This window comes from Talpa occidentalis, unplaced genomic scaffold, assembly GCF_014898055.3.
Source record: "Talpa occidentalis isolate TD23 unplaced genomic scaffold, MPIMG_talOcc4v2.1 talOcc4.11, whole genome shotgun sequence".
NCBI lineage: Eukaryota > Metazoa > Chordata > Mammalia > Eulipotyphla > Talpidae > Talpa > Talpa occidentalis.
The window spans coordinates 9,174,991-9,198,476 of record NW_023601104.1 but is presented as its reverse complement, the minus strand read 5'-3'; the positions used below and the strand labels follow the sequence as shown (position 1 = coordinate 9,198,476).

The window sequence follows — 23,486 nt, the reverse complement described above, 5'->3', positions numbered from 1 at the left end:
GATTTCAGAGGCAGAACGAGAAGCCACATATTCCATTAAAATATTTCACCACCCCCCAAGAAGTAGGTTCTAGCCACCATTAGAGTTGGAAACTCAGCTAGCCTGCTGTCAAACCGCAATATCAGTTATATAGTGAAACCTAGAGTTTCTGGGCTAAATATGATTAAGCTTTTATTTATTAAATAGAATTAAATTTTAGCTATTTTTGTGTAGCTTCTATTTATTATTACAAAAGTATGCCAACGATAATCATTGTAACACTAGTTTGAATGTTAACAAAAATCTCTAACAAACTAACACCATATAATTTTATTGGGCTCTTACAAAATACTGTCTGGAAGAAGATGGAACAGGAGTTGTTTGTATGAACTGGATTCAGAGAATACAGAGATATGAAATGCAGATAAAGGAAAAGGCACCTCTTCAAAAGGCCCTATCATTTTGGGCCTCCCTGGTGGCCCAGCGGTTGAGCGCTGGGTTGCGAAGCTGCCCGCAGTCTCTGCAGCGCCGGTTCAATCCCCACCTGCTCCCCGGCCACCAGAGGAGGGTCCCACATGGTGCGCAGACCTCTCCTGCCGCCCGCTGCTCCCCTCAGCAGTGTACTTCGGTCCTTCTGCCTCCCCGCTCTGACTCTGGTGAATTCTCTTACCCTCCCGAGCTTCTGACTGTACCCAGTGCTTGTATAAATAAATAATAAAAATAAATAAATAAATAAATAAATAAATAAATAAATAAATCTTAAAAAAAAGTTACTATCATTTAAGAGAGATTAGTTCCTTTTCAATTAAGTCCTTTAAGGAGGGACCATTGGTACCTTATTTTATCTTTTTGTTCCTACATATAATACCACATTTCATGATTTGAACATAAGTGCTCAAGAAATATTTCTTAAATATTGAATGAAGCAAGTTCATTACAGAACTTCATTTGAAAGTATTTTATTTTATTTTATTTTTTGCTATTAGGATTTTAATGATTATTTTGATAATTTCATCTTTTTTAAAAAAATTTTTTAGGATGTAATTATATTAAATTTATTTGTGTAAAAAAATAATAACAGTACAAAACACAGCAAAGCATTTGAAAGTATTTTGGTAATGAAAAACTGAAATGAATTCTAATGATTTGAAAGTATTTTACAGTCTTTGAAATTATGTTTAGAAAGAATTATAATAGTAAAATTTAAATTGTGAAACAAATTATATATGACATACGCAGGTCACCAAAGAGTAGAAAATATTCCATCCATTACGGTACATTAAAAGATACACAATAGCATACTACTGAGTTATCTCTGAGGGTCCTTTAATAGGTTGTTTCATTTTTTTCCTTGGTATTTTTCTGTATTCTGATATTCCTTTATGACCAAATTTGAAAAAAAAAGTTACTAAAGACAAAAAAGATAACTCATTTATTTTTTAAATGAATTATTTTATTTAATATAATTCTTACATCATTTTTCATTTTTGCATAATGTATGCATTTTCATTTTGGTTATATTCCCCATACAATTCCCACCCCCTTTTTCTGACCCTAATCCCTCTTCGCCTCCCCCGCCCCCCACTGTAGTGTGTCTCTTGTCTATAGTTGCTTGTTGATTTTGATTTTTACTTTATTGCAATTAGTCTTTTTCCTGGTCCCTTATTTAGGTTTTCTAAACTGGAGCTTTCAGCAGACATTGTTGAGTCTCTGCCATGGCTGCCAAGTCAGTTCCTTCATGGCAGTGCCATATCACTGTCATGCATTTTTCCCAGTTAAGACAACACAATGGAAAGAGCATTCCTACACCAAGGACTGAGCTACAGGAAAATGGCATGTCAGTCTGAGCATCTGCTGATCAGGACATCAAGTTATATAGCAGGACTAGTGTAAGGTTGTAAGTTATGCCATTTGTTGATCAATTAACTATACTTTTAAAAAATACATACACTGTAATCTCCTCTCTGTTTCTTAACTTCTATGAAGAAGGGATTCAGAGCAAATATCCTTTATTTTTACTTTTTAATCTTCCTGTGCTCTGATTTTGCCATCTCTGTTATGGTCTCTAACAGGATCAATTAACTTCAAGAATCCAGCTGGAAAATTCCATCAATATTTAGCTACTAAGTTGAATTTTTAGCGTTACCTGACTGCTATGATTCTTTTATATATTCTTTTCCACCTCCTATCCTTACCCAATAAATAGCCAACTCACCCCACAAGTGACTGACCTATTCCCTCCCTAAAAGAGTAAAACTGTCTATGGGTCCAATAAACTTTATCCCTGAGTTTGAGTATATGTTCTTTAAATGGATAAAGGAAGAGGATCTGTTACTCCAAATTACTTCAAATTCAGTCTTAGTCAGAATCCCTCCCCAGAGCAGAACTGGCTCTGCTGGATTCAGATACATAGACTACACCCATAGCCCAGGGATGAGAAGCTCTCAGCAAAGACTGATGAGTCAATGAGTAACATTTACATCAAGCAGTCCTCTTTATCTTCCCTTGAACTCTAGGTTTTGCTTATATTTCTTTGACATCCTTACAAAAAATTCCATTTAAAACAAGTGGCCTGGGGCCTCTGCGGTGGTGCAGCGGTTGAGCGCTGGGCTGAGAAGCTGCCCGCAGCCTCTGCAGTGCCAGTTCGATCCCTGGCTGCTCCCGGCCACCAGAGGAGGGTCCCACATGGCGCGCAGACCTCTCCTGCCGCCCGCTGCTCCCCTCAGCAGTGTACTTCGGTCCTTCTGCCTGCTCTGCTTCCCGCTCTGGCTCTGGTGAATTCTCTCACCCTCCCGCGCTTCTGACTGTACCCAGTGCTTGTAAAATAAATAGATAGATAGATATAGATAGATATAGATAGATAGATAGATAGATAGATAGATAGATAGATAGATAGATAGATAAATCTTTTAAAAAAAATAAAACAAGTGGCCTGACTCATTGGCCAGTTTCCTCTGTTTCCCACCCAAGTGGTAAACCATGGACTCTATTCAACTGTGCATCATTTTTGAGCTGAAAACCAGCTTGCCCACAGAGCTCATTGTTGAAGGGCAGATTGCCAGACCCATGCTTTCTCTGCTCACCTTTTGGCTTATGCTTCTCTCTTATAAGGGACACTTAACAAAAGGCAAAACATCCTCACTGAGGCCCTGACTCTCACTCTTTTTCCCTTTCACCCCCAATGAAAGACCACCCCAAATTCTCATGTCAACGCATTTGAGAACAGTCTTTCAAAAGATAATAGAAAAAACTACAGGAAGTAGCTCAGACCCCAGTTATTTGATTTTTCCATAAGGACTTCCAGGTTTTATTTATAAAAAATTTGTTTTTTTAATGTAATAATTTTGAAGACATGCCCTAACTCTCCTCCCAAGTTATTCTGCCTTTACAGGGTGTTTGTCTGATTGGTTGTCAGGGAAGGAAGTTCTGCTAAGTCAGTGACATGACAAGGCATGGAAATATATAAGGTGAGTTTAAGAATTTGGAACCCAGCAAAATAAGACTGAATACAGTAGCAAAATCAGACTGTGTGGAAAGCGAAGAACAGGACAAAGATTCAAGTTAAAGAGAGACAAAGCATGACAAGAAGAACTAAAACTAAGTGATATAGTAATCTTCAAGGCAAGAGAGAAAGAAGAAAGGCTGAGAGATAGAAAGTGTGCATGTGGCTGAGGAAAACACTCTCCAGTGGCATACAGAAATCACTAGAGAAGCTTTTACAAATTGCATAGACCCTTTCTTTGGGAGAATTCCACCAATTTCATGAAGAATACTGCCAGCTTCCCTTATCAATCTGAAAATGGTAAGGAAGAAAATGAATGTAAAGAGAGATCAAGTGAAACTAATAATTTTTAAATAACTATGATATTCCAGTTATTTATATTAGTTATGTTTACCTTTTTGTTTAATATTTTATTTTATATAATTCTTACATCATTTTTCATTTTTGCACAATGTATGCATTTTCATCTTGGTTATAGTCCCCATAAAATTGCACCTCCCTTATTTTGACCCTAATCCTTCCTCTCCCAGCCTCTCCCCCCACCCCACATAGTGTGTCTCTGGTTGATAGTTGCTTGTTGATGTTGATTTTTACTTTGTATTAATTAGTCTTTTTCCTGGTCCCTTATTTGGGTTTTTTAAATTCCTACTCTGAGTGAGACCATCCGGTATTTTTCTTTTTCTTTCTGGCTTATTTCGCTGAGCATAATTATGTTTACTTTTGTTTTGTTTTGTTTTTTTATTTAAGGAAGCTGTTTATTTAGGGAAGGAATTTCACCATAGTTTCCTAGCTCTCAGTCAACCTAATAGAGCAGCAAGATCAGATATCTGATCTCCTTATCTATGGATATTATCACAAGCTTTATACATTCCCTTTTGTAGATACAATGTATTATTATATTGATTGGCTTATTTCTATTGAACCATCCTTGCTATATGCTAGAGGAATGCTGTTCAATAGTTATGTTTACTTTTCAAACAATTTCAACAAGCATAAGAGACGTGGTTGTTTTCCAATTTTTTTAAACTGAAAATTGCGGTTAATGGAGGTTAAATAACTTGCCCGTGATCATATAACTGTAGAGTAGTTCAAAAATCAAGCTGTATGACTGGAAAGCCATGAGAGGAAAGTTTTTTATACACCAAGTTTTCTATATTCTCCTTCTTTAATAATATCACTTAAGTCCATCCTCCCTCTTCTACTTCAATCCTCCTATCCCTACCTCAGGGCTTAAAGAATTCCTCCAAAACCTTTTAACTGACTTTCCTTTCCTGACACTTCCCTTCCCTTTATTTCTATATTTCTTTCTTTCAACATAAATTTGAATAATGCCAGCTGGCCGATAACCTTCAGTGACTTCCTACTGACCTGAGATTAAATTCCTTGTCCCCGAATCTGATACCGCTTACACATCAACCTTCATCTACACCCTATACCATCTACCTGGCCCCTGCCTTTGGTGCTCCAGCCACAGTGGACTTCTTTAATATTCTCAAAATTAAGTTATATCCTAGGTCAGGACTTTTCACATGCTGTTTCTTTAACAAGGAATACTCCATCCTCTTTGTTTAATTTCCCAATTTTTTTAGACTCAGGACTTCTTTATATTCTAAAAATTATTAAAAACTGCAAAGAGCTTTTATTTTAATGTGGATTCAATCTACAAGTTATAAATTAAAACTAGAAAATTTTAAAAAATTACTAACTTAAAATAACAGTAAATTGATTACACTTAAACACAAATAAGTTGTGTGTGTGTGTGTGGGGGGGGGAAATCCCTACATTTTCAAAAACCAGAATGAGATTAGTGACAAGAGTGGCATTATTTTACTCCCTGCAAATCTCTTTAAAGTCTAGTATAATAAAAAAACAGATGCAGTCTCATGTCTGTTTCTACATTTATATGTTGATCGAATGTCAATTCAACTGTCATGTAGGCTCTGGAAAACACTGTGCACTTGTAAGAGAAAGAGACTAAAAATAGTCCATTACTTCTTCATATTATGAATATCAGTTTGACTCCTGAGTTCCCTAAAAGCAGGGATATCCTCAAATCTCAAGGAATACTTAGAGAACTCCTACTTATTCTTCTTTCTGCTCTCATCTCAGTTTTATTAAGGTGTAATTGATAAATAACATTGTAATATATTTAAAATGTATAACATGATGATTTAAAATACATATACATTATGAAAGGATTCCCACAATCAAGTTAACATCTCTATCACATATCTCTTTTTTTTTTTCCTTTTGTTGAGAACATTAAGTTCTACTTATCAAATTTCAATGATACTGTGTTATCAACTGCTGTAACCCATCCTTGGACCTATTGATCTGATCTTATAACTAAAAATTCACATCTTTTTAGCAATCTTTCCACATGACCCCAACCTCCACTGTCCCTGGCAATGACCATTCTGCTCTCTGATTCTGTAAGTTTAACATTTTTTTGTTTAGATTCCATGTAAGTGATACCATGCCCAGAAAAGTGACAGTAATCAAAACAGTATAGTATTTGGGATAAAAAGAAGTACTAAGATCAATGGAACAGAATCAAGAACCTGTGAATAAAACCACTCACATATGGACAACTAATTTATGCCCAAGAAGACAAAAGAAAGTCTGTTCAATAAATAGTGCTGGGAAAACTGGATAGCTACCTGCAGGGAAAAAAAAAAAATGAAACTAGACCACTATTTTACACCATACAGAAAAATTCATTCAAAATAGATTAAAGACTTGAATATAAAATTTGAAGCCATAAACCACATAAACCACATGGAAGAAGACAGATAAGCTCTTTGAGATCAGCCTTAGTGATGTGTTTGTAGATTCATCTCCAAAAACAGAAACAAAAGGAAATATAAACAAATTGGACTACATCAAACGAAAAACCTTCTGCAAAGCTAAAGAAACCATTGTTAAAGTGAAAAGGCAACCTTTTGAATGCGAGAATATATTTACAACTAGACAGAGTGTTAATACCCAATATCTGTAAGCAAGTCATGCAACTCAACAACAACAACACACACAACCCAATTAAAATATGGGCAGAGGATCTAAATATGCATTTCACCAAAGACACACCGTTGAACAACAGACACATGAAAAGATTCTCTATATCAAAACCACAACGAGATTTCATCACACAATAACTAGAATGACTGTTATCAAAAGTCAAGAAAGAGTAAGTATTGACAAAGTTGTGGAGAAAGAAGAACTCTTAGTGCAATGTTGGTGGAAATGTAAACTGGAAAACAATACAGATGTTCCTCAAAAACTTAAAAATAAAACTATCATATGATCCAGTAAATTCCCACTAATAGGTATTTAGCCAAAACAATGAAAATACTAATTTCAAAAGATATATGTACTCCCTATGTTCATTACAACACTCTCCATAATAGTCAAGATATGGGAACAACCTAAGTGACCATAATGATGGATGACTGGATAAAGAATACATAATGGAATACTATTAGGTCACAAAAAAAGATTAAATCTTGCCATACTCAATAACATGGATGGAACTTATGGGGATTATGGGGCATGAAATAAATCAAAAGGAGGAAGAGAAATACTAAATGATTTCACTTATGTGTGGAAAACTTAAAAAAGCAAATGAACAAGGGCCTCCCCTGGTGGCTCAGTGGTTGAGCGCTGGGCTGCAAGGCTGCCTGCAGCCTCTGCAGCGCCGGGGTTTGTTCCCCCGCTGCTGGAGAGGGTCCCACCAAAAAAAAAAAAAAAGGCAAATGAACAAATAAACCCCAAAACAGAAATAAACCTTTGACTCTGACAATAGAATGGTGATTACTAGAAAGGAAAGGCAGGATAGAATAGATAGAGAGGGTCAATTAGTTGGTGGGAGATGGCAACTAGAAATCTGGGGATGGCTTGTTTTGATACAGTTGCCAGGTGAGGAAACTGTACACCTAAAACTTACACAGTGTTGTAAACCAATATTCTCAATTAAAAAACAAAAGTGATACCATGTCATGGAGTATTTTTCTGTCTCTGGTTTATTTCACTTAACATAATGGCCTCCAAGGTCATCCATGTAGCTGTAAATAGCAGTATTTCCTTGTTTTTTTAAAGGTTGAATAACTGCCACGTGACTATATACCACATTTTCTCTAAACATTTATTTGTCGATAGACACACTCTTTCCACACCTTGGCTACTGTGCATAGAGCTTCAATAAACATAGCAATACAGATCAATATTTTATTTCCCTTGAATATGTTCCCTCATTTGGGATTATAGGATCATATGATAGCTGCTATTTTTAATTTCTTGAGATTCCTCCATATTATTTTCCACAGTAGCTATCCCAGTTACCACCAACAATGCACAAGGGTTCCCTTTTCTCCACATTCTGAGTAGTATTTGTTATGTCTTAAAGTTTGAATTTGCAAGGACTTCTTCCCAGAACTCAAAGAATAGTTTGGGTCCTCATGCTGTGTATTCCCATAATACCCTCTACTTTTCTTCTGAAATACTCATGATACCTATATTTAATCATTCATATATATGAGGACAAAGGGACTGAAAATGAGGGAAAGAAGAGGCAAAGCATTAGAGTGAATAAACTGAGGTGAATATAGAATATAAAATACAGAACCATTGTTTAGGAATACATGTATTGAGTTCTTTCATTAATGCAATATTGAGTATCAGCAATTTGCAGGCATTTTTCTAGGTATTCAGGCATCCTTCAATAAGCAAAGGAGAGCACAAAGTTTTGACCTCAAGGAGCTTCCTTCCCACCTGAAGTCAACTCCAGGTTATACCACTTGATAAATGCCTTCCTGTCCCTTTGTTTCACTTTCCGCCTCTCTAAAACATGAAGATTTGGTGACTTAATGAAAGTATCTTTAAAGTATATAAAGTCTGGTACCTAGCAGGTATTTAATAAATAAAATCTTTATGGTGGCAAATCATATTTGAAAATTGATTTTTCTCATATGTAGAAACTATTTTGTAGAATAGAATCCAATTATTTATGGGATATTACTCAGGTTGTTGGGTGGTTATGTACTTAGGGGTCTCATAGGACTCAGGAGGGCTGCAGTGTCACTCTCCTTTAAAGAAACACCTCTGTCTATGTCAGAAAGCACCTGGGTATTTTTACATTGTTCTGAAATACTGGAGAATAAATCTATACAAGGTATTATCATACTCAAGCAGTGCAGTGCTTCAAGGCAGGCTTTGAAGAGTCAATTATGCTAAAAGCATAAGATTAGTTTAAAGAAGATATTCACACCAATTATTTGTAACTTGACTATTTATCTAGGTTTATCATGTGTCACAGGGTTAGGAAACTGAAGTTTCCAACTTCACGTCCAACTTTGGCTTGGCTTTTCTGAGAAATAGTGACTGCCTTCAAATAGGATTACTAGGAGAGGGAAAAATGGATTGGATTTTTGATTTTCTCTTGTCACCCCATTTTGGTGACATCTCAAATTGTACCGCACTGGAGTAAAAGATAAAGTTAGAAAGAAAAGGCCAGTCATTTCAAGTGATTTTACTGTATGTAATGAGTCTGGTAAAACATTTAGAGTTAGAGAGTGTTGAAACATGGGATGAAATAAAATTTGGGAATTTCTTGTATAGATTTAATTTCCTCAGACTACTGCCAGCCATTATTCCATAGCAAGAAATATTCATGTGTCAACTATCCAGAACTGAAGTTATTATTGAAAAGATATAGGTTTAAAAGGAGGTTTGATGCCATGGCAAACCTGATGTACTTAGACTGTTCTTCAAATTAAAGAGCAGAGTGATGTCTTAAGTGAATAAAATACATATGGCTTTAGGGTATATCAAAATGACCTGAAAGCTCCCACATGGAAGTAAAATTCATTATTGGCAAGCACAATGACAGGACACCCCAGAGGAATAAGCCACAAAGAATTTGCAGAGCCCTGTGGCTAGCTCCAATTCCCAGTTTCATCTTGAAGTCATTGTCTTGGATAATCCTCTCAAATCTGTTCCTGCACTTATGAGCCACTCAGCTTGTGACTGAGCACTCCCTCTCGAGTTCTTTTACATTGACCTGTCAAAGTGGACTTTCAGGAACACAGAGATCATGTCAAACCAACCAACAGATGTCTCTCTCAAATGAGCTGGAAATGAACCAACTACCTGGAGAAGTCATATACCAGGAAACGTGCAACCCAAGGACTTTCAATGAATTGGCATAACTCTTTGTACAGAAAACTCAGTCTCTTGGGTGGAACAAGAGTTGTACATAATGTGAGAGCATCAGAAAATTGGCTCAACTGAGACTCATACTGCCCAATAGATGATATGGGGTGGGGCGGGGGGGCACATTTTAGAAGTAAAGTCTTTATCATCTCAATGAAGTGTTCTTTAGTCTCTTGGCTCAAACAGTAACAAAATTTAATAACTGATTTCAGAGAGAAACTCAGCATCCAACCCCATTTCTGTCAGTGACTCACCCATCACATTGGGAGGGGTTGGCCCAGAACTGCCTGATCTCCGTTTCTGAAATCCCCATTTATTAACATCAGAGGATTGCACTACAAGAAATTGAAGACCTCCAAGTTCTAAATATGAGCATTCCACATTTATTCCATGGCATCAAGAAGTTTGGGGTCACCAAGTCACAGGCTATGCATTTGAACATTTGATGATTTTTACAGATGAGTGGGCAAACAAAGAAAACCCAAGAGATATACTGAGATGCAACCAGGAATTTCTCATTTGAATTATTTAACATGTCTCACTTTGATGGCTCTGAACATAAGAGAACTGAGGCCCTTTAATAAGGTAAAATGAAGTTTTGCAATGAAATTTTTTGGACCACATTGGATTAGAAAACATGCTTGCTAATGTTAACAAGGCACCTTGAGGCAGGTAGTAAAGTGGCCAAGTTAGGGGTAAGATATTTTTGTTGATATTGTTTTTTATTGTCCATATGGACAGGCAATTCTATTATTAAAAAAACAAACTACCAATTAGGCACTGCCCACTTATGATTTAACTTTATTCTAGTAACATCCTAGAATTTATTAAAAATCTCATATGTAACAGGCACAATGCTAGACCCTGGGGATGTAACTATTGGCTCTGGTTTCAGAATCTTCACCATCATTTCAACAATTTTACTTTATGCTAATAAGTCAATGCAAAAAAAAAAAAAAAAAGCCAGATCCAAGCTCACAGCAAGCACCCATTAGGTATCATTAATACATTACTACAATCCTAAAGAATATATACAACTATTGTTTTTTTCTTCCCTAGCCAATCTAAAAACAGTTCTCTAACCTCTGCTTTTTCTCAGAGCTTCCTATTCTTTCTATGTATAAAATATATCCCAATTTATAATTTATAATAAATAGTCTTATTACATGTTAATATATTGGAATTATCAAAACACTTAGCTTAAACCAAAGACTCAGCTAAGACTTTGCAGAGGACATCTTCACTGAATTCAATCTTAAAGGATGAGTTTATATATTTCTTTTTTTTTAAGATTTATTTATTTATACAAACGCTGGGTACAGTCAGAAGCTCAGGAGGGTGAGAGATTTCACCAGAGTGGGGAACAGAACAGGCAGACCGATGAAATACACTGCTGAGGGGTGCAGGGGGCGGCAGGAGAGGTCTGCACGCCATGTGGGACCCCGCCGGTGGCCGGGGATCGAACCAGCGCTGCGGAGGTTGTGAGCAGCTTCGCAGCCCAGTGCTCAACAGCTGTGCCACCAGGGAAGGCCCAAGTTTATATATTTCTTAATTAAACAGAATGTAGTGTCCATTAAATTGAGTGAGCCTTCTTCACATGTGTTGTTTCTAAAGTTCCAACTTAGAACTTGGATCTTATTGAATTCAATCCACTATTCAATCTCAACATAGTGCCAGCTCTCAGTTGAATGCCAAAGTCTGCAACATACCTTGACCCAGGTCTTGAATATGAACAATGGACAAATCTGAAAACAGACCCCTAGAAACTTCTGTGCAGGTTTTAATTAATCTTTGATAACTGCCTACTGTTGCACCCAAGGTTAATTCACTTATTAACCAACTATGCTGCTTGAGCTCACCTTCATTCACAGGAGAATTCAAGGATGACTGAAGTTAGAACTCTCACTTCCTTTTAACTAATGACGCTGGCCATGGAAGGGCTTATTGCATCCTGGTTTCTTAGAGCCACAAATTGGAACTGAATCCACAAACTGGTATTCATAAGCAGCTACATAACAGCATAATCAGCTAAACTGCAACAGTGAAGATTGGGGGTAGGAAGAAAAACACATACAACATCTTATTATGTATGCCCAAGTCCCTGAGTGCTGTACATATTTTAGACATTCAAACCCCAAAGATATACTAAGTAGTTACCAATGTGTCCATTTTACTGATAAAAATTAGAAAAATTAATGATTTGCCTAAACTAGGAATTAGGCAATATTTGAGTCAGATATTCTTTCCCATATGCTACACCCTCTTCCCAGCTAAAACAGCTCACTTTTCCCACTTTTAAGAGCACTCACCTGTATCAAAGAAAAATGCAATGAATGATGAAGAATTAAAAGGTTTTGACATATGGAAAATATGACTTGGAATTGAAATGCCTAGTCAATATTTTATTGACTAATTATTCTGAACTGTTACTTAATTCTCACATATTTATATGCTGTGGACTGAATTTTGTCTCTCCCAAATTTATGTGTTGCGGTCCCGTGCCCCAGTTGGACTATATTTGGAGATAGAGCTTTTTGGAGGCAAGGAAGTTTAAATGAGATCACAGGATGGAGAGTATATCAAGTAGGGTTGGTGGCCTTGTAAGACAAAGAAAGAAAAATTTTTCCCTCTCCCTCTTCACCATGTTAAGGTACAGGGAGAAGGTATCCATCTGCAAACTAGGAATAGAGTCTCATCAGAACTGACCGTGCTGGCATTCTGATCTTGATCTTGAAACTTCAGCCTCCAGAACTGGGGAAAACTAAATTTCTGTTGTGAAATGTATCATTTTTTTTTCTTATGGCAGCCCTCATAGACTAATAAAGCAGGAAGTACTCATCATGAGATTCATATAGATTATTAGAACATTCAATGAGTAAAGTGGGTTATTCTACAGATGTAATTATTATATATTTCCAACCAGTGTTGCATATGGCGTATTTCCCTTCAGAAAAAGAGCCATTCCAACAGTACCAGGAAAGAAAAAGTGAGCAAATTCAGGGAATGCAATAGTCCTAAATTGGGCAGGTGGTCATGACCTCTGTAGTTAGGTATGCAGAGCAAACATCTGCCAATGACATGTAAGTGCTACCCTGCTTATTCCTTTCCTTGGGAAAAGCCACAGATGCTTCCATAACAAGTGTGTTTGCTTCTCCTACGTGGCTTTCCCAGACACGTCACATGCAGTGTTCTCACTGAGTCACCTTTGCTATTCAGAAGGAGTAAGTAGGGAAATGAAATAGCAAAGATAATTTGATTCAAGGGCAAAACATGATATTACTTGGTTACTTCTGGAGTACTTGAATGTGTGTTTAGCAGAAAGTGGGAAACAAGGGAAATTGCCAGCTGCTGGGGATTGCATATTTCTCAAACCTTTCTTAATAATTAAATTATTTCACTCCCTTTTCTGTGGTAATTGAGTAATAGAATAAGGACACAATAATGTGCATTACATTCCCTGAGTAACAGGTCAGCAGGCTGAGGCTTGAAAGGTAAAGTTATATGGTGGCATTGAACATATTATTAGAGTTCAAACTTGACTAAATTCAAAATCCTAGGTTGTGCTTAACCTATCATTTCCATGCATTCTACCAAGAAATTTTAGTATCTATCTTTTTCATAAATCCAATTTATTTCATGAATGGATTATTTAACTTCATACCATGTGGTTTGCATTTCCAATATGTAATGACCCTGTGGTTAATTAAGAAATTCAAAGACCATTATTCTTTCAATCATCATGTATCAGAATATAACCTTCCACAAACCCTTAGGAGCAGAGAAGGACTGGTCTTAACAGTTCAGGAGAACTTACCAGTTTCTGGAACCATAATATATGATACATTGTAGTCAATAAGAAACAAGCAAGTACTTACTAACTATTGCTAAATACTATGTGCAAGATAGTGTATTAGTCTGCTAGGGTTGCCTATAAAATAGCACAGACAAATCACTTTACCAGTAGAAGTGGATTTTTTTTTTTTCACAGTTCTGGAGGCTAGAACTCCAAGATCAAGATGCCAGAAAATTTGGTTTCTCATGAGATATCCCTTCCTGGCATCTCATTGTGCCCTCACATGACTTTTTCTCTGTGCACATGAAGAAACAGAGCAATTTCTTGTGACTCTTCCACCTCTTCTGAGGATACCAGTGTGATCTGATCAGGGCACCACTGTTATGACCTTATTCAAACATAATTAACTCTTTAAAGGGCCTATTCCAAACATAGGAATGGTTAGCATTTGGGGGTTAGCATTTACACATGTAAATAGAGGTATGAGATCCAATCCATAAGAGGTAGTAGGAGATAGGTAAAGGTTAAAAGATGCTGATTTTCTCAAGGTTACAACCTAGAGATAGGTTGGAGCATGAAAACTGACACATATTCCATGCATAACTAAAGCACTTAACCTGACAGTATTCTGAGAAATAAAATCCAGCTGTCCTGAAACTGACAAAGGAAAAGCTAATGAATTAGATATGAAATGATTCAGAAAGACTTCCTGAAAGATACATTAAAAAAATCCCACAAATATAAGATTCTATAATTTTTTCCAATAGAGATGTCAAAATTAATGATCTGTAAGTATCTAATATGATAAAGGAATGAAATCTTTGACAGAAAACAAGGTAAAATCGATGATAAACAAAGTTTGAAAAACCTGAAAAAAGTTTGTGTCAGGAACTCAATAATTGTTCTGTGGGTACAACACTATCTAATCATATCACATGCTACAGAGAAATCTTTCATGAAAGGAAAAGTCAATTGATGCAGCAAACTTCATTGTTGTCTTACTTGAAGAAATTGCAAGAGCCACCCCAACTTTCAGCAACCACCACTCTAATGAGGAGGCAGTCACCAATATCAAAGCAAGACCCTCCACCAGCAAGAAGAGTATGACTAGCTGAAGACTCAGATGATGATTAGCATTTTTAGCACTAAATATTTTTTATGAAATACCATGCTTTTACATCTGAAAAAAAAAATCTTTCAGGTAAATAACAAGTTGAACAAATTCTTTTAAAATTCCAGAATAAAGCACAATGGACTATGGTGGTAGACTATGGGTGCCTTGGCAGTGGGCGTACTATGGTGATGACACCTAATGTGGGGGATCCTAATGTTACCTAAGTAAAAAATAAATTTTAAAAAAAGTATTTTTTATTTAAGGTACGTATTTTACTTTTTTAGACATAATGCTACTGCACATTTAGCAGGCTACAGTGCAAACATAGCCTTTACAGGTACTGGGAAACCCCCAAATTCTGTTACTCAACTTATGGGGACATTTGCTTTATTGCAGTGTTCTGGAATGGAACTCGAACTGTCTCTGAGATACACCTGTTGTAACAAGTGAAGGAGGTTGGTGGAGCCATTTTCAATACTGGGGGTATGTGCTACCTCTAGAATGACTCATTGCAAACAAATGTTGTACACCACTCTCACTTTTTGACTTTTGTTATAAACATAACAATCCTCTTAAAATTTCCTTTGGTTTGTGAAAACATAAGCTCTAATGTCGGTCGGTCTTTTATAGGTGAGGGGACAAACTTTGAAAAGCAGGAGCTACCTGTACAAGCTCACTGAAAGTGTACATATGGGCATCTAATGTAGGAAATTGCTATTTCATTCATACTTTTTTATTAGTTTTTAACTACAGAAAGGCAAAAAGCTATGAGTTTAATGATTCTCTATAGTTACAGCCTATGCGTATGCTTTAAATGAACAAAATGCATTTTGTAATTTTCTTTTTTTCCCCATGTTACTCTGATCATGTTTATTAAAAGAAGTCTATAGAATCTAATAATCAACTCTGACTTATCCTTTGTATAGGATTTTTCTAGGCATTCAGGTATATTTCATTTTACAAAAGTACAAGTTTGTGATGGATTGGAAAATAAGAAACAAACTACCCTTCTCCACAGGTGATGTGAGAAGCACTGGTAGATTATTTCTTTATTTCCAGTTGGGACATTTCTAAGCTATCTCCAAATCAGCTTTCTATATTTCCTGAACCACTCCTACCCATACCTACCTCAACCTCTTATCTGCCTTATATACAACACCAAAATATAAAGATGAGATAAATGCAGGATGTTTTTGTGACTCACGAAGGTCAAAAATTCAAAGGTTCACAGAAACTAGGTGAGTGAAACTGGGTGCAATGGGCTGAAGAGCATCAAGGACAAGTGAAGCGCCTGGGACTGCTCTTGAGTTTAGGATCAAGGCTTCCAAGCAGGAGTGTGAGCCCAGGGTTCCCAGCATCTCAGAATTTATTCAAGAGAAGTCAGAAATTTGAACTTTTATATGAAAATACACTACTTAAAAATATTAAAAGCTAATTTGGATTTTTACAAGCCGCAAGATCAGCTAAAGAAAATGCATGTGTGGGCTAGAGTTGGTCTACACCAATTAGAAACCGCTGGGCATCCAAATGCTTTTGATAGGGAAGGTAAGAACAGCAAATGAAAAGGGTTTCTTTCAAGTTCACCCTGTAGATAAATGTTGGCAGTTTCCTATCAGTCTCTTTGCAGAGATGGAAAACAGCTGCTGGTAGGATCCAAAGTTTACAGCACTCTTCCTGCCTTAGTCTAGCCTGAGGCACCACCACAAAAGGTCTCAGATACCAAAGTGAGCATGAAACAGACCCCATATGGAAAATTCATGCAGGAAATATTCAACAACAGGTCCTGTAACTCTTGGTCTACTTGGTCAGAAAAGGACATAAAGTGCAGGAAGGAGAGAATATCTGAGGAAAACCACTTTCAAGGGAACTGGGAGTTAAGCTAACTCCACTAGCAGTGCAGGAAGGAGAACTGTTATCTTTTCCCTTAGTTCTAATAGCAGTGGAGTGCTCCATGACACAGCTCAGAGACCTGATATTTGTTCCTTGCACTGAGGACTGGTACTTCATGCAAGGCAAAGCTAAGCCACCTAATAGATGGGGCCATGTGGGCACTGGCCTGTTCTCCCAGCTTGGTAGGCCCAGGGACGTATGAGTGTTTTCCAGCCAGACGAATGTAGGCTCTGTGCCCATAATTCACTCTCAGAATCAGGGGAAGACCAATGTGTTTCGCTCTCCAGGAGTGTCATGTGACTTTACCAGCTGATGTTTATAAAAGAGCTTAAAGTGCTATATAAGTACTGAATGGCATTGTTCACCCCCCAGGCTTTCATGGACAAGATAACAGATAGGAGTCTTCTCTCTGCTTTTGAGGGCCTTTCCCAGCCCCTTCTCCTTTTGTCTAGCCCATCTAAACTATAAGGTATCTGCCCTGAGATTCTCACGATGACCTTCTCCATTAAGCCCCATTATTACTCATGTTCTATGGAAAGACCTCATTTCACGTCTGAATTCCCTATGAGCTGTGGGAGTGTCCAGTCAAACCCAGCACGGTGTAGCAATGATCACATTATCTAGAGGTGGTTTCATTTAAAGAGATGCTTCATTCACTGGAAGGCTGAGAAGGTCTGGGGTGGGAGGTGTGATTTGCATTCATTGTGGGGCTCTAAGTACCTGAAACAAGTGGACTGTATTACTAACTGGCCTCTACCTTTCCCGTTCCTACCCAGTAGTTCCAAATTCTGTATCCGCAAGATCTCCAAAACCCCAATTCAAGTCAAACAATAGAGCTCTCAATTTAAAATCTGCAACTCTGGTTTCACAGAGCTAAGCCAACATCCTAACTCTCCCTGACATTTCACAGCACTTACTGTTTGTGTCATAGGTTTGGCACTTGATTATATTCAATTTAGCACATAATTATATCCCTCCTCTCTCATGTTTTTCTTTCATTGCTTGTAGTATTCTGTTTTCTTCTTTCCATTAACATAGTAAATCCCTGGACATGGGAGACCACTTTTCACCATTTAAAATAGACCCACATACTTAGCACAGTGTCAGGCCCAGAGCAGACATGCAATAAACACCTGCTGAGTTGAGTAGAGTGGAAGAAACCACCAGATTCACCTTCCAATTTGCAATGAGATTGATGAGGAGAAATGACAAAACCAACGGAGCATTCTGTTTGCCCTTGTTTCTTTCACTGCTGGAAAGTCATAAGTTTCTTCACTGGGCTTTTGATGGGAAAGGCATGGTATTCCTGAGCTTCAGCGTGGGCATGTCCTGGGGGAGCTCCTCCTAATGAGAAGTCAGGGTCGGAGTGGACAGTGACCATGACTCATTGGCAAGTCTATGTGGGAGCATGTGTGGCTATAAACTCACATGAAAAATATTTCCCCTCCACCCTGCTCCTTCACACACTCAACCATTATGAGTCACTCTGTTGTCATAGCATCCATATTATGCCTTGAATAAATTATACTACTAAATGTGGTCCTGGGCAATTAGTATTAGTATTTCCTCAGGGTTACCAGAAATGCAGAATATTGGCTCTATCTCATACTTAATGAATCCGGACTCTTTAAATAAGATCCTTAGCAAATCATACACACATTCACGTTTGAGATGAACTTCTCTAGAAAGGGCCTTGTGTGACATTGTCCTCAAGAACACAGTCTGACCCTGAGTTAAAACTGCAGAAAAACCTGGAATAAACTGTACTCCAAATTATTATTTTTTCTCAGGAGGAAGAGAATCTCAATAAAGCAGCAATAGTGCATATTCTCTCTGACCCACAGACAGATACAGAGTTAAATAGAAATCAGGCTAGCCAAATGGCAAGCAGGATGTTGCTTTAGATATTGTAGAAAACAGCTCTCATGTCATACTCTGTCATTGTCTGCTGCCATTTGTACTCCAGAACTTCTAGTCATCAGCACAGTGCTGGTGCAATGAACAGGAAGGGACCTGCCCTATGCCCGAGGACATATTCTAGTGAAAGTCCAAAACCTCACAAGATCTCAAGGAACAACAACAGATGTTGTGCTGCTATAACAGTGTAAAAGCCACTACATTGGTTCCAATTTCCTGGCATGAAACTCTGAACCTCAGGTTTGGTCCAGGCTATTGCAGTCCACCAGTACACAAGTATGTTCTTCTCCCTCCTCCGCTTAGCCACACTTTGTTACAAGTTGCAAGACCCAACTCAAGTCCTACTTCCTCCACAGCCTCTCCGTAAGCACTCTAAATCACACTGGGCCCATTTCCAGTATGGTGGTGTTTAACAATTTCATGGAGACTTTTTTCCTCCACAAAAACTGTAAGTTCCTAAAATGGGGGAAACTGATGTTTTACTTTCTATTCTGCACGTAGCCCACTTCTCTGAATATTGTAGATATAAAGAGTTATAAATCATTAAAAACTGAATAAATGTACTCACTCAGTTTGAACTGGCACAACCATCCAGCAGATCCATTTTTAGATGGGACCCAAGAATAGGCCAATCTTCCTCTCACTTCTTAAAAGCCCAGAACCCTTTACACCAAGACTATTCCAGGTTGGCTGCACATGGGATGACCCATTTCTTCTCCAGAGGTACTTGGAGAGATTCCACAACACTCAGATTCAGAATCATGTGCAGCCCAGGTGGTTGGGCTAAGAGACAACGTTCAGTCTGACATTGTCAAGTGATATTACCCCAGAGTATCAAGCTACACAATTCTCTCTGCTTCCCCTGTGACTCTCAGGGAGTATTGAACTATATTTCTCAATGGAAATGACAAGAAAGATTGGGAAAACAGAGTAATAATGATAATTTCAGGCTGAGATTGTCCTGTAGGGCAAACTGTATTACTAACCTCCTCTGAGAAAACAGCTGTACTTCACATTTACCCTTTGCTATAGTGCTAGCAAATGGAAGTAAGTAATTTGAGGTAAAATGACCAAATGATTATTTCTGAGCTTTCCTCCTAGGAATATCATTGCCCAAAGAAATTATGTCTATGTTATTAGAGCATCATTTTTTACTAGATCAATGGATTTTCCTCTTATACTATCTCCCCTAACAAGGACTAAATAAATAGGCCAGATTTTAAAATCAAATCACTGAATAACCAGGCCTCCCCTGGTGGCGCAGCAGTTGAGCACTAGGCTGTGAAGCTGCCCGCAGCCTCTGCAGCACTGGTTGGATCCCTGGCCACCGGCGAGAGTCCCGCATGGTGCAACAGACCTCTCCTGCCACGCCCGCTGCTCCCCTCAGCAGTGTATTTCATCAATCTGCCTGTTCTGCTCCCCGCTCTGGCTCTGGTGAATTTTCTCACCCTCCCGCGCTTCTGACTGTACCCAGTGATTATATGTATAAATAAATAAATAGATAAATAAATAAATCTTTCAAAGAAAAAAAATCACTGAATAACCTTAAATACACAGCCCACTGAAAATCCATAGAATACTGTGGATTTTATTGTGATTCTACGCTGCCATGACAGGTCTGGAAAAAACAGGACTCTTTCCCAGGACCATCAGATTCACAGTTCCAGGGAATGCTGCTCACACTATAGTCTCAGTAATGGAGGTGCCTGACACTGGCAGCACACAACCTACATGTTTAAACAGACGGCCTGAGCCTTCTACTTCAAATTGCCATTTATTTCTTTCTAATGAGTATAGAAACATAACTGACAAATAAGTAAAATATGGAGAAACTTGAAGCAGGTGTTGAGTCTTGAAATAAGGAAAGCTGAATGTTTTTGCTTTAAATGACCTTGAATGCATTGTCTTCTGGAATTATAAGCCTAATAATAACTCTCAAGAGTTATTAAATTCTAACTTCAAAAGAAGTAAGATTTCATACAGCTAGAATTGCTGAGTCTTTCTTTAAGATCAGTGACCCTCCCTCCCAAAAAAAAAAATCCTAAAAAGGAATTGCTAAAATTCTACTGAATGATGTAGTCTAGTCTTGTCTCTCACCTTGATCATGCCAAGGAATTCTTTCTGATCACTAACTCTCAATACTATCTTTTATTAAAAATAGAGGAGAGTTTGTCAGGCACAACGTTTCAGGCTCTCTACAGGTATCCATGGCACTCATACCATTTGCCAGCACCTTGCTAAGTACCAGATGATTCAGTGCAGAAAGCATTCCTCTGGGTCCTTAAAACTTATCTTTATTCCTCTACTCATCTCATTAAAAAGAGAAAACTCTAGTTGGCTTGTGCTAGCTGAGGAACCAACAAATACCTGTGGCAAATTTTGGATGTTTTATCTTTTTTTTTTCCCCCAAGCAACTTTCTACCCATGAATACCTGTATTGAGGTCAAAGAAATGAACTAAGGAACTTGAAATAGAGCAAATCATGCCATATCAAAATGTAGGAATAGGAAATCTGTCTCAGTTCTCAAAAAGAAAGTTCCTAAGAAAAAGGTAATGAAAGGTTTATCACTTTCCTTTTTCCTTTTGAAAAGAAGTCAATCGTTATTCAATGTTAAAGTGAGAACAAAGACTCCAGAGGAGAAAGGTGAAGGTAAATATTTGTACTAATGTGTCACTGCACTTTATATAATAGATCAGCAGTCTTTGAAATCTGACATCTTTCATATCTAGAGGGCTTTTTTTTTTTTCTTATTTGCTCTCATGAGGCAAGCCTCTCTTAGGCTGTCAGCCACCAAAGTAGCTGCTGAATACAAGGACACTGAGGGGTATTTGGCCAACATGACCTCAGAAGTATTGACATACTACAATGAGATCATGATATAATTCAGTTTCTGCATTGTTAACTTTCTGCCAATTAATATTCCAATGGGTCCCTCAAGCATGTGGTAAATGTTGGTTGAAGATAAAAAAGTGAAGACAAATATTAGCATGCTACACAGAGGTACTACTTTCCATAATAGCATTGTTTCTTAGCACTGGCTGTCTGGATCCCATCACCAGATTGTCTGATTTCATTGGCCTAAGTGCAGCCCAAGCACCACAATTTTTAAAAACTCCTGCAGTGATTTTAATGAACAGCTAAGATTGAGAAACACTGCATTAGAGAACTGCCAGAATATTTTGTATTTCAAGTATGTGAAGCATTTGAAACACAATAAAAATTGGTCTGGTGAGTTCCTGTTACATATTAAAATTGAACCTGCAGAGGAAAAAAGAGAAGATAAAAAGATAAACAGTGGAAGAAATGCCATCGCACCCCAACCAAGATGTGGTGGAGACAAAGCACACAAATAACAATGGGGGGGTGGGAATTACAGGAGACCTTGCAGAAGTTTAGAATCACTAAAGACTCTAGAAAACTCAGCTTCTGGTTGTGCAACTGGTACAACATTTGGGAGTGGCTGACACTCTTGTGCCCTTAATACCATTCTCAGGGTTCCCATAAAACCTCTTAGTGCTCAGATCCTGTCCTGAGATACTCTAGGACTTTACTGGGTCTTCCCTTCACTGTAGGAATTTTCACTCTGGCCTAGAGGCTCATGGCAGCAGTCCTGTTACCAGAGCCTAGAAGAAGGTGAGCAGGGTAATGCAAGGCACAGAGTTGTCAGAGAAGCCACCCAACAAAGAGCCCCAGCTTGGAGCTGCCCAGAAGCTTGCCTTTCCCTTCTGTCTCCTCAGGGTAGGGCCTTCCAATTTCCCAAAAATGTGTTCGTTCATTAAAGTTGGGAAGGCTGTACTCACGGCCATGGTATGAAAAGAGGTCATCCCTTAAATACCTTTCCTGACTTATCGAAGGAATGGGTTCTGATTCTAGTAAAGTTAATTTGAGGTGCTAGGAAAAGTCTGAGAAAGTTGGGGCAGAGGTGAAGGAAATAATTTCCCTACATCCCTAAGGTCATACAGAAATGAGGGAGGAGCAAGAGATAGGACACTTACTATTTAACATGAATGAGTTAGGATGATTGATATCAATTATCACTACATGAAATACCAGGGACAAATGTTGACACTGATAGTCTTCTAGGATCTATAAATCAACCTCAAAATAAGAAAATCTTAAAGACATTTTAGGCTGATAATATTTTTCTGTAAATAATTATGTATTTTGCTATGACTTCTTTACCACTGGTATATAATAGCCATGGCACAATAATTAGATCATTTAATATGGTTCACCTTTGAATTATTGGGTTAATAGTCAGGGACTTATATATAGATATATATATTACATCATTTTTCATTTTTGCACAATGTATGCATTTTCATCTTGGTTATATTCCCCATACAATTCCCACCCCCCCTTTTTTGACCCTAATCCCTCTTCCCCTCCTCCATCACCCCTCTTCCCGGTAGCATATTTCTGGTTTATAGTTTCTTGTTGATTTTGATCAAGGACTTTTAATTTTTACAGCTTCTTGAACTAATAACTTGGTGGTTTGGTTATAGGCTTGCTAAGTAGAGGAACTAATGTTCCCAGTAACTTCCTCATGCCAAGTCCTTTATCTTTTCTTCCTCTCCTTCCCATTATCAAAATACATATGTCAAGACCACACTTACCACTATATCCAATAAAGAAGTCGGCAAAACACTTAAAATTGGATAAAACTGTCTAAACAACCATTTGTGGCTTTAGAAACCAGGCAGAGACAAACTACAAAACTGAGAAGCATTTTATAAAAATCTGATCAACTTTGGGTAAGAGCAATGGAATTCTGTGGCTTTCATGCCGAGGCTGCTTTCATCATCCCTCCAGCTCAAGCAGCTTTGTAGTTCTACCAAAGTAGAGTCAGCCAGGAAAACCAGCAGCTTCCCTGCTAGAGAGTCTAACTCATGCCCAGTGGGACTGTTAGTAAAAGTAGCAGGACTGGTAGGAAATAAATCAGGAGCCCCACAGCTCTCTTGTCTGAGGATGCAGTCACAGCTGGGGTAAGCAGCAGACAAGCAAGCTAACAAAACTTTTAAAGGGAGATCCTAAAAAGGAGAGCATGACTGGGGGCCCGGATAAGACTCCAGGCTGAGTGGGA

The 23,486-nt window shown here is 37.9% G+C and overlaps 1 long non-coding RNA gene across 1 annotated transcript in view; it reads right to left on the bottom strand.

The window, feature by feature from the left end:
- The window catches only part of LOC119237900 (uncharacterized), a 331,742-nt gene extending 313,772 nt beyond the window's left edge, over nt 1-17,970 (bottom strand). Inside the window, exons 1-2 of the long non-coding RNA XR_008553840.1 lie at nt 17,619-17,970; nt 11,548-11,721 (exon numbers count right to left, since the gene is read on the bottom strand). This is a non-coding gene — a long non-coding RNA (uncharacterized LOC119237900). The remainder of the gene's footprint in view (nt 1-11,547; nt 11,722-17,618) is intronic.
- Between the last annotated feature and the right edge of the window lie 5,516 nt (nt 17,971-23,486).